The sequence below is a fragment of the Erpetoichthys calabaricus genome, chromosome 14, assembly GCF_900747795.2.
Source record: "Erpetoichthys calabaricus chromosome 14, fErpCal1.3, whole genome shotgun sequence".
Classification (NCBI taxonomy): Eukaryota; Metazoa; Chordata; class Cladistia; order Polypteriformes; family Polypteridae; genus Erpetoichthys; species Erpetoichthys calabaricus.
In genome coordinates this window covers 70,458,152-70,470,989 of record NC_041407.2, presented here as the reverse complement: position 1 = coordinate 70,470,989, position 12,838 = coordinate 70,458,152, and positions in this window count along the sequence as shown.

Here is a 12,838-nt window from a genome sequence, read left to right as displayed (position 1 = left end):
CAAATGGAACTTGGAACTCACATGGAGGAGTGCAACAATCTTGTTCTTTTCAAATTGTACCCTTGGATGTTTCGAATGGATGGTCGTAGTCAAAAATGCTGCTTCCTTAACTTCTCTGGCTCCTCTCATAAACCAGCAGACTGAAATAAGAAGGAAATGTTCAATCTTAAAAATCACAGTGCAGTTTGTAATTAAACATGCTCTTCCACAGAGGAAGTAATGCAGTTCAAGTGGTAACGTTTCTGCATTAAAGACCTGGGGCCTCATGTATAAATGGTGCTTATGCACAAAAATGTTGCGTAAGCCTGTTTCCACACTCAAATCGCGATGTATAAAACCTAAACTTGGCTAAAAGCCATGTACATTTTCACGGTAGCTACACCCCGGGTGTACGCAAGTTCTCGGCTCAGTTTTACAAACTGGTGGCACCCAGCGTCAAAGCAGTGCTACTGTTCCTGTGTGGTTGCCCTTTCTTTTTTAGATCCACATCCCTGATGCGGCTTTATCATTTACACTGAAACTAACTGCATATTGTTTATTAGTTTAAGGCATCTGATTGTAATTAACCTGTAACAATATAATGGTCCAGGGAATAGCCAAAGTATTACAAATACCATAGCTGCTTTAGTGTTGTTACTGTCATTGCACCTTCTTTTTCTTCATTCAGCTGCTCCCATTAGGGGTTGCCACAGCGGATCATCTTTTTCCATATTACTCTCACTGCACCACTCGGAGTATTTATATCACTATATCTGAGTGTGGAATCACAGATCTACAGCAGCTGATCGGAAAGAGAATTATCGGTATACAGCATCAAGCACACGCTGCCTCAGCCATGCTGTCTATTGTACTGCTCTCACATGGCAAACACTTCAAAGCCTTTCCTGTACGGACCTCGCAGTTCAGAAACAGTTTCATCCCAAGAACTATAAACGCACTCAATCAGTCCATCAAGTGCTCCTTGTAGAACTGTTTGTACTTATAAGTACAATTACCTCACTGTAAACTTATGATACAGTAATAATATTGCACAACCTGAGCCACTTTATAAAGTGTGTATTTACATATGATGACGATATCATTTTTAAGATGAAATGCAGCAAAATATGTTTATTATACAGAAAAAAATTTAACTTCATTTAAATAATCTATATTGTTAATAATTAAACATGTGAGGATACGATGCTGCGGTGCTAGCGAGGAGCTGGCACTCCGTTCATGGATTGTTCCTGCCTCACGTTGTATTCTTGCTGGTGCTGGCTTGACACTGGAAGGATAGATGGATAGAATAATTAAACACGTACTATGAAGATATTTCAATGTTCCTTAAAAGTTTTCAAGAATTGGCGTTCTAAGCTTACAGATGGCTTAACGTCTATTACAGAGCTGATTGTGTGGGGATTGGGTATTTGGAGAAAGAAAAGTAAGGACAGGAACTGGGGGTTAATACATTTGAAAGAGACAGTACTGCTGCAATAAAGTATTTCATCGAAGGTCGCGAATGGCGCAGCAAGCATCTTGCGTGAGACATGAACAATCACTGCGGCACCTTGTTCCCATGTTTAATAACATGCTTTAACTCTTATCATCATGAAAATGATATCAAGTATGCATCTCAGTATTTTAATTATTCAGAGAGCTGTAATATTATGAATGTAATGGATTCTGTGTCCTGTCGGAGGAAGAGAAAGCCCATTTAAGAAGGACATAGTCATTCACACACATAAAGCACATAGAAGATCAAAGACAAAACAAAGCATTTAACATGGTACTTTAGTTACGATGGGGTTTGAGAAACTAGTAAATTAAACGATTTTAAGATGAAGTTTATGGTGTTCTACTTTAATGACAAAATAAACTACGATTAAAGTGGAAATTTCGAGATTAAAGTTGACATTTTATGCTTTTTTTCCCACTGTGTGCCTTTTTTTTCTCTGTTCCCTAATAAGCTTTCATATGACACTCATATGGTGGGCTACGACTTGCCTTTTCACGGCGACTTTGATATCTAACTTCTTTTTTTTTATTTCGGGCACTGTGCGACTTTGTGAACTTGAGCTTTTGAGTTTCTCTAACACTCTATGTCACTCGATCAACTTCCTTTTTTTGTTTATACCACTGTTTAAACCAACAAATAGTATGTTTTTCCTTGTCTCCACTTGGTATTCGCTGAAATTCTTCTATTTTCCCTCGTGTTTTTGCCATTGCCTTTTCACAGAAGGCAGAGCTTAAGGGCTATTTATATTGATTTGCATATTCAAAGAGGCATAATTCTGGGAGGAGTTGGGGCGGGACAGCAGGCGCGTGCACGTGTGTTACTTTTCACAGTGACCGGGATTTATGTAGCAGAAGAACGTGGAAGTTGGTGTTCGCACAGATTTATGCATCTGGATTTTTTGTGTGTACGAACATTTCCGCTTTTGTGCTTATGCCATGTTATAGTGTGAGTTCTATGCACGGCGTTGTACATGAGGCCCCTGACCTGTGGGGCACATCCCCATCAAATGATGTGCAAAATCATGAATGAGTTTCTGTCATTAATTTAATTTATAATAAAAATATAAAGCATCCTCAATTTTGTTACATTTTCTATCATATGTTCAATTTAATGACTTCTCTGAAAAAATGCTACTTCTTGTAGTATGTGAAACTGCTCCTGACTGGAAGTCAATTGGCCCTGCAGTGTTCTCTGTACACTTGGGTGTGGGTGCAACCAGAACTTTCCAGGCTTGCAGGTTTTTAATCCCATTTGCACTTCCATTTTGAGCTTTTTTTCTGTTCAATGCCATTCTGGCAAAGAGGTATGAAAAGTCCAGTTCCATCTGCTGTCTTAGTGGTAGCCACAGTTATTTAAAAAAATATAAAATGCATCATTCACAAGGCATTATGCTGCTTCTTAATGTTCACCCACCATGATAGAGGTCCATGCTACAGTATATTTGAAAAAGCCACCAGGGAGGCCTAACTGTACTCATTGGAAGCCAACATTATGATGCTCCAGTTTTAAAGAAGCAAGAATCCTGGAGCAGAAAGAAACGATATGTATGTAGAAAATCATTTTTTTAACTCTTTGCCGGCCCCATGCTGATCATCATAGTGAGTAACGCTACTGCCAGATGTACAGCAAGCAGTTTGAGTTGTTCGGTGTGTGTAGTCTGAGTGCTCTTCCCACATTATTGTGGCTTGTCCTTTTTCACCTCATTCTAAACTCGACGTCTGCTAATATCAGTTTAGACAGTTCATATCAGTGATATTCAGTCGTGTAGTCTCCAATTCAGTCCAGCAGTAGGGCAAGCTCTGTGTGAGTTGAGAACCAAAGAGCACTCATCCAGAAGTAGCATGCATACAATGCAGCTGCCAGTGATAAGGAACACGGGTGTTCTGGACCTCCCTAACAGAAAAGAGGCTCATTTGTGTGATGCTTCGTGTTTTACATATCATAACATAATAGAAAAATTGCAAAAAAAAAATGGAGAATGAGTTGTCATAAAAAACATTCATTCATACAGCATCGGCTCAGTCAGGCAGCTTATTATTGGCTGTCAGATTAAAGGGCAAGCTTGTGATAATTTGGAAATGAGAAACTTCTGGAAAGCTGTGACGAAGTCACATGATTTGTCATACAATTTCTAATCATTTGATCTGATGCTCAGGTGACGAGATCAACAACTGAAGTTGTCAAGTTTGACATCTCCTCAAACTACAGTATAAGTATAATGTGACACCTGGATTAAATATAACATAAGTACTGGTGCAGTAATTTGTAATATGCTACAACAAACCCAAAATCACTTTCAAATATCTCTAAGGAAAATTCTAATTTGAAAAAGGAAGTGTGAACATGTCTGCTGATTGCAGAATGCTAATATGCTTCGAAAGATAAGTGGCTCTGATGCAAACCCCAGAAATATCAGGCATTAAAGAATTTGCCCCACAATAGGATCTGCTTGTTGCGAATGACCAACCCTCTCAGGTAAGGTGATTGTAGTTGTTTGAAATTATATATCTGGAAAATTACACTATTTGTCCTTGCTTTATTAAGCAACTGGTTTGAATACAGCACAGCAAAAGATGCTATCCCCCGAAGTTCAATTCTTTTTCACATTTATCTGTGTAGGGCGGCACGGTGGCGCAGTGAGTAGCGCTGCTGCCTCGCAGTTGGGAGACCTGGGGACCTGGGTTCGCTTCCCGGGTCCTCCCTGCGTGGAGTTTGCATGTTCTCCCCGTGTCTGCGTGGGTTTCCTCCGGGCGCTCCGGTTTCCTCCCACAGTCCAAAGACATGCAGGTTAGGTGGATTGGCGATTCTAAATTGGCCCTAGTGTGTGCTTGGTTTGTGTGTGTCCTGCGGTGGGTTGGCACCCTGCCCGGGATTGGTTCCTGCCCTGGGATTGGCTCCAGTAGACCCCTGTGACCCTGTGTTCAGATTCAGTGGGTTGGAAAATGGGTGGATGGATTTATCTGTGTAAACTGTGGGACTCATTGCCTTGGATAACTTTTTTTCATTTTGACAGATTTATTTTCCCCATTTGGAAAGTAATTAGTTTCTTTGATTAATTTAGCTGTGATTTTCTTCTTTTGTTGTTTTTTTCATAACGTTAGTGTCAAAGCAGATTTTTTTTTCTATGTCAAATCAGCTTCCTCAACCACAATTTACCAAAAAACGGACAAAACAATCCATGTTCCCCACCTCTTCAACTCCTCCTTGGGTAAATGAAGAAATCAGGAGCCGTCCCTGAGGACTCCCATAAACCCGTCTTGTATGACACATTTAGCTGCGCACTGCCTCTCAGTTCTTGTCACTTGTAGGTGGCAGGAGCTTGAATGTTTCTTTGTTTTTTGGTAATCTCTGTCTTTTTTATCAGGTTCTCCAGTCTCACTGGATGCATATGTCTTTTTTCCAGGTGCCAATATCTGGAGATATCCTCAGTGCCTTTTCCCACTGCAAGCCTTTGATTTTTCTACAGCATCCCTTTCTAAAAAGAAGTCCATTACCTCAGATACCAGAAATTAGATGAATACACGATTGTTACAAGATTACCAAAAAATCATCAAACAAAGAAAATAAGTGAATGAGAGCACAAATTAACAAAACAGGCCAAATGAATAAATCTAAAGTAAGGAGAAAAAAAGAACCAAAAATAACACTGCAGTCTGTGACGGTTATCGTAGGCTGCTGATTCACCTCTCACCTCTGCTGTGTTATTTTGTTTGTGTTTTTTGTTATGTTATTTATTATTATGCATTTGCATCTTCTTGTCTTTTTGATGGTTACTGGTGAGTTTACAATAGTTGTACACCATACAATGAGATTCAATGTGCAACTCCTCCATCAAATAATCTTCGTATACAATGATAAATATATTACAATTAAACAATAATGTAGACATAGCTATTTTTGAGTGATGCATGATTTTTGTGTTGGTTCCTCATCACACCCATCCCTCTGTTGTCATTTACTGTAAGTAGGGCCAAACAATATGCAGAAATTTGTTTTAGCGTGATAGCACAGTTTGGATTTTATACTGCATTACCCCATTACAACCTCATTTCTTGAGGGAACTTTTGAAAGGCCTTATGGTCTAGATCAGGGGTAGGCAACGTCGGTCCTGGAGTGCCACAGTATGTGCAGGTTTTTGTTCCAACCCAGTTCCTTAACGAGAACTCAATTATTGCTGATGAAGCACATATTGCTTAAGTGACATTTTAATGCTTCATTTTAGTGGTCTCGCTTGTTAAGGTTCTCCAACCTTAATTGCTTATTTCAATCTTAAACTGCTGCATTCAGTGTTTTAATTGCTCCTTATTAGCAATAAGATGTAAAACAGGGGTAGGCAATGTCGGTCCTGGTGAGCCGCAGTGGCTACAGGTTTTCATTCAACCCAATTGCTTAATTAGAAACCAATCATTGCCAATCTCAGACCTTATTTAATTTTATGGCTTGTTAGTCTGTGCAATGTAAGGCTTTTATATCGTAGATTTTTTTCCTTTCCAAGGATATCATCCAAATGATATGAAGCCTAAAACAGATCATTTTGACTCTGTCACATTTTTCTATTAAGTGTTTTATTAAATCAAACCATGCATGATGAACACACACAGATGTAATTGGAAAAAAGCTAGCTGGAGAACTGCTGGCTGCTTTGTCTTTTACATCTTATTGCTAATAAGGAGCAATTAAAACACTGAATGCAGAAGTTTAAGATTGAAATAAGCAATTAAGGTTGGAGAACCTTAACAAGCGAGACCACTAAAATGAAGCATTAAAATGTCACTTAAGCAATATGTGCTTCATCAGCAATAATTGAGTTCTCGTTAAGGAACTGGGTTGGAACAAAAACCTGCACATACTGTGGCACTCCAGGACCGACATTGCCTACCCCTGGTCTAGATTTTAATTGTATCAACAGTGATATGCCTGCAAAATTTCATGAACTCGGACTCATTCATTTTGGAGTGATGCATTTTTGGCCCCCTCTCCATTATAACCATCCTTTCCAATAAATTTTTTGAAAGGCCATGCAGCCTGGATTTTAAGTTGGTTCGGCTTTGTTATACTTGCAAAACTTCTTTAAGATCAATGTGGTTGTTTTCAAAAAATGAACGGTTTTTGCCCCCTTATTACAAACCGTCTTCCCTCTTATTTTTAAAACAACATACAGCCTCTATTTTAAGTTGGACCAAAGGCAACCTACATGCAGATGTTTAATAAAATTGAATGATTGGTGGAACCACACAAACAGACTAGGATGTGATCTTTGTATTGAAATAGGGTCCTTAATGTGTAAAATAACATCAAATAAATAACAAAACCAAAAAATTCAAGACAGGCAGAGTGTATTACAATTTATTTATACAGACTAGCCGAAGAATCTGGTGTTGCCCAAGTATAAATAAGACGGAGAAAAACAGTCATTTGGAAATTCAACATGGATTAAGACAGCACACAATTAGAGATAAAGACATACTCATAAACAAAATCTGTTATCCAACGAGTCGAAATTAGTTGAGAAGAAAACATTGTGTCTACCTGTGGTCTTGATGAGATCTCATGATGGCTGCTACAAAATTTGTGAACTCTGATGGCATCCTCCCATAATCCTCAGTTATCTCCTGCTGTCTGATGGGAATTGTAGTCTCTACGTCAATGCTGGTTTTTAGGTTTTCCCCTTTCCCATCTGTAGTACTAGGGTGTTGTACCATGTTAGCCATTATGGCTGTTGTTAGAGGTCAAGCAAAATGACACCTTTTATTGGCTAACTAAAAAGATTACGATATGCAAGCTTTCGAGGCAACTCAGGACCCTTCTTCAGGCAAAATGTAAACTCTACTCTAGAATAAGTATTTCATTTTTCTGTTTTCAGAATTATTACCTGCCCACCCAAGTTGTAACCCCCATATTCCATTTCAGTCCTTACCTTTGGGCTGTTAGTCTGCATAAGTGTTGGCAAGGGTAACATTCAAGCATAGTGCTCAATTTACAATGTTACACTTTCGGTTGACTCTTGTAAAAGAATAGCAAAAGCAAAATGTCAAAGATTTGGGACTCCAGAGAGAGAACCAATTTACTTGCGATAAAGCCAAAAAGGCAAGGATGGAGTAAAGTTCAAAAAACATAATAAAAAGCACACAATGAATTTAGAAGTGTCCTGCGTAGAAGCGGTCCTTTAAATGACAACTTCCGTCTGGTTTACATCATCCTTATAGCGTGAGGGACACAGAAAGAACGGGTTTGGCTGGTCACCTGTAGTTTTAATCGTCGAAATTCACCAAAGCATCATTTGCAGCAAATTTGTTGGATTCACCTGTGAATTTGTTCACCATATTTTTTCCTGAAAATTCACTGTGCTTCTGGCTTAGGCAAATTTGTTTTGAGCACCACGATGCTTTGCTAGGGAACTGTGAAATCACAGAGCTGTAGCAGCCATGTTGGATGGGGTTTTCACTACCCAATCTGCACTACCTGCTCCAGAACTTTCAACAACAACAATGTATTTCTTGTATAGCCAAAAATCACACAAGAAGTGTCACAATGGGCTTTAACATGTTCTGTTTTTTGACTCCCTAGAGAATACAAGAAAAAACTACAGTGATCCATCCTCGATTGCGGGGGTTGCATTCCAGAACCACCTGCGAAAGATGAAAATCCGCGAAGTAGAAACCATATGTTTATATGGTTATTTTTATATTGTCATGCTTGGGTCACAGATTTGCACAGAAACACAGGAGGTTGTAGAGAGACAGGAACTTTATTCAAACACTGCAAACAAACATTTGTCTCTTTTTCAAAAGTTTAAACGTGCTCCATGACAAGACAGAGATGACAGTTCCGCCTCACAATTAAAAGAATGCAAACATATCTTCCTCTTCAAAGGAGTGTGCGTCAGGAGCAGAGAATGTCAGAGAGCGAGAGAGAGAGGAAAAAGCAAACAATCAAAAATCAATAGGTGCTGTTTGGGCTTTTAAGTATGTGACGCACCGTGCGGGAAGCATATCGCGCAACAAAGCAACCACAAGTAAGCCCAGCAAGGAAGGGAGCAATGTGAAGGTAGTCTTTCAGCGTTTTTTGAGGAGCGGCCGTATCCTCTAGTGGTGTGAACAGCCTCCGTGCTCACAATATATTTGAGGAGTTTTATTCAATACTTAATACGTGCTCTGATTGGGTAGCTTCTCAGCCATCTGCCAATAGCGTCCCTTGTATGAAATCAACTGGGCAAACCAACTGAGGAAGCATGCACCAGAAATTAAAAGACCCATTCTTCACTGAAACCCACAAACCAGCGAAAAATCCGCGATATATATTTAAATATGCTTACATATAAAATCCGCAATAGAGTGAAGCCGCGAAAGTCGAAGCGCGATATAGCGAGGGATTACTGTACCCCTAAAAAAAGACCCTTCTAGGAAAAAAATGAAAGAAATCTTGAGAAAGACAATTCAGAACTACCTTTCCTGGTAGTTTGGTTGTGCAATGGGTGTCAAAAAATGGAGTAAATATAATACTTGAAACAGAACACAAGTAATTCTCTTCGTAGAGCTAGATGGCCAAAGTATCATTGCCACATTAGGAGTACAATATAATAGTACCAACTGCAAAGCAAAATGCAAGAATAGATGATATCACTCATTAAATACACAACTATCATATATAAGGATAAAGATTTGCTCAGAATCCTGGAGATCTTGGCCAACAACTCGCCTCCTCCTTACTGGCCATTCCACAGCTGAGTCAGTGCTGGGACAGCCAATCTGTTGAAAGGATCCCTCTACCTGATGATTCCTGTGCTCCTTTATCAGAGATGACTTTTCCGTAGGCTGGCAAACAACTTGGCAGTAGAGCAATGACACCAAGTGCCACATGTGAGTACAGAGAAGAGAAGGTTAGCAAGGGTTTATAAATATTGTATTACTTATATTTCTGGACAAAGGACTAACCACAGTGATACAAAATGCAGAGTTAATCAGCAGCTCCACTTGGGGTATGCTAAACTGAAGTCATGAGTCTTTTAAAAGCTGAGACTGAAAAGGCATCTCTTATAGTAGCAGACAGGCCATTCCACAGCTTCGGGCCCTGGAACTAAAAGCTTGATCTCCCACTGTTATTTTATTAATCCTTGAAATCATAAGCAGACGGCACCTTGAGATGTTAACGTGCACTCTAGTTTGTAAGTAATGATAAGTTCAGATAAGTAAGCAGGATCTTGACCATTTAAGGCTTTATATTTTAAAAGGAGGATTTTGAAATTTGCCCTAAACTTAACCGGAAGCCAATGTAAGGACAAGAGAACTAGAGTTATATGTTCATATTTTCTTGTTCTTGTAAAAATTCTTGCAGCTGCATTATGAACTGACTGTAAGCTGCGTAAAGAACAATTTGGACATGGTCAATCCTACTAGAAATGAATGCATTAATTAATCTCAGTATCCTGCATATTTAGAAAACACCTTCATTTTCCAACATCTTTAAGATGGAAATAAAATGTTTTGGACAGTTTTATAATGTGTGCTTAAATGACATGCTAGTATTAAAAGGTAATGCCTAGATTGCAGGCTGATTCAGTAAAACTAATGGTGATTCCAACTGAGTTAAATAATGACAAAATATTGTTGCAATCAACATCATTCCCACCAGTAATTAACATCTCTGTTTTATCTGTGTTTGAAGACAAGTAGTTCTCATCCATCCACTCCTTTATTTCACTAACACATATAATTAGGGTTAACAACATCAGAGAAATGTAATTTGGTCTAAAACAAAGGTATGGGTGTCATCTGCATATGAGTGAAAATTAACATTATATTTTCTAATCCCAGCAGAAGCATGTAAATAGAAAAGAGTAAAGGTCCCAGTACTGAGCCTTGTGGGACACCATATCTCACTTCTGTGTATAATGATGGAGTACTGTCACCACATTTCTGTATGCACTGGAATCGATTTGATAAATAAGAAGTAAACCAGGCAAAAACATTGCCAGTAAGCCAAATGTCATTTTGTAGCCTATGTAGTAAAATGAAATTATCAATGGTGTCAAACGCTGCTCTTAAGTCTAAAAACATAGTTACGTGGACTATTCTTTATCAGAGGATATCAGAAAACCATTTATAACATGTGGTAGTGCCGTTTCTGTACTATGAGTAGTGCAGAAGGCAGACAGGAATTTCTCCAATAATTTGTAATGTGTAAGGTGTGACTGAACTGATTGGTGACTGACTACTTTTTAGAGAGAAAGAATAAATTTGATATGGGTCTATAATTATTAAGTATATGTGGGCCTAGGTCTGACTTTGTAAGTAACGGTTTGATTACTGCCAATTTTAGTGCATCAGGTACTGCGTCAGGCAATAATGATCTATTGATAATGCTAAGAATAGGTGCTGCAAGAACATCCATTGAATTTTTTATGAAGTTTTGTTTACACTGGATCAAGGGAACTAGAAGTAGGTTTCATTTTAGAAATTAAACTTAAGACTTCCTGTTCTATTACAGGATTAAAACCTCTAAAGTGTTTAATGCAAGGCAAGACAAGATTTGCCAATCTAGTATGCGGTTTACACAGTGATGCTGAGATCTGGGATTTTATATTTCTAATTTTCTCATTAAAGAAGTTCATGAAGTCTGTACTGCTTATGTACGTTGGTATTTTGCACTGCAGTTCTGAATTCCCATTTGTTAAATTATCCACTGTTCTAAACAGTACCTGAGAATTAATATTGTTGTAATCTATGATTTTAGAATAATAGCCTGCTTTGAAGTGAGCTTTTTCATATTTTTAACACTCTCTGTCCATGCAACGTGAAAGATCTGTAGCTTTGTTGTTTTCCATCTATGCTCAAGTTTTTGACACTCTAATTTAAGGGCTCAAGTACATACTGTAATCCACCTCACAATTTATGGTGCTGCTCAGTGCATATGTGAATAATTTACTGTGACTACACACAGACATGATGAAACTACCCAACACACAATCCAGCTCGATATGCATTTAAACAAAAACTTGCAGTATATTCATTTGAAAGATACATTAGCATAATGAGAATATTATAAAAATTATTCTGTATAGATTCATTGTACATTGTGTCTGGATTAAGCAGGTTAGGAACCTTACTATGTAGTGCAGATCTGGTAGTGACAGGCATAGCACCTTGAGTATACTGTACATTGCTGATCCCATGCATCACATGCTCTGTGGGTGTTAGTTAGTCCTAGTGATAGGAGCTCTGGAGACACATGGTGGTGCAGTAGTTCGTACTGCTGCCTCACAGCTCAGATCACTTTTTTGGCCACCATAATCGGTCCAACATAGTTGACACATGCCTCTCTGGCCCTCAGGGACACTTAAAAGACCATTGCACCATTATAATCCACTCAAAAGTGACATGTTTTCTTATATTTTTAAGCAAGAATTCAGAAAACTATCACATTGATTTATAATATCACAGGGTTTTCTGTTAGTATCAAGAGGTCAGCATTTTCTCATAAAAGAATATAAGTTAAACACATAATTCTGTGCACAAGCTTAGTTCTTTTTCTAACTAAATGAAGAACAAATAGATAGATAGATAGATAGATAGATAGATAGATAGATAGATAGATAGATAGATAGATAGATAGATAGATAGATAGATAGATAGATAGATAGATAGATAGATAGATAGATAGATAGATAGATAGATAGATAGATAGATAGATAGATAGATAGATAGATACTTTATTAATCCCAAGGGGAAATTCACATACTCCAGCAGCAGCATACTGATAAAGAACAATATTAAATTAAAGAGTGATAACAATGCAGGTATAACAGACAGACAATATCTTTGTATAATGTTAACATTTACCCCCACTGGGTGGAACTGAAGAGTCGCATAGTGTGGGGGAGGAACAATCTCCTCAATCTGTCAGTAGAGCAGGATAGTGACAGAAGTCTGTCTCTGAAGCTGCTCCTCTGTCTGGAGATGATACTGTTTAGTGGATGCAGTGGATTCTTCATGATTGACAGGAGCCTGCTCAGTGCCCGTCGCTCTGCCACGGATGTCAAACTGTCCAGCTCCGTGCCTACAATAGAGCCTGCCTTCCTCACCAGTTTATCCAGGCGTGAGGCGTCCCTCTTCTTTATGCTGCCTCCCCAGCACACCACCGCGTAGAAGAGGGCACTCGCCACAATCGTCTGATAGAACATCTGCAGCATCTTATTGCAGATGTTGAAGAATGCCAGCCTTCTAAGGAAGTATAGTCGGCTCTGTCCTTTCTTGCACAGAGCATCAGTATTGGCAGTCCAGTCCAATTTATCATCCAGCTATCCCAGGTATTTATAGGTCTGCACCCTCTGCACACAGTCAC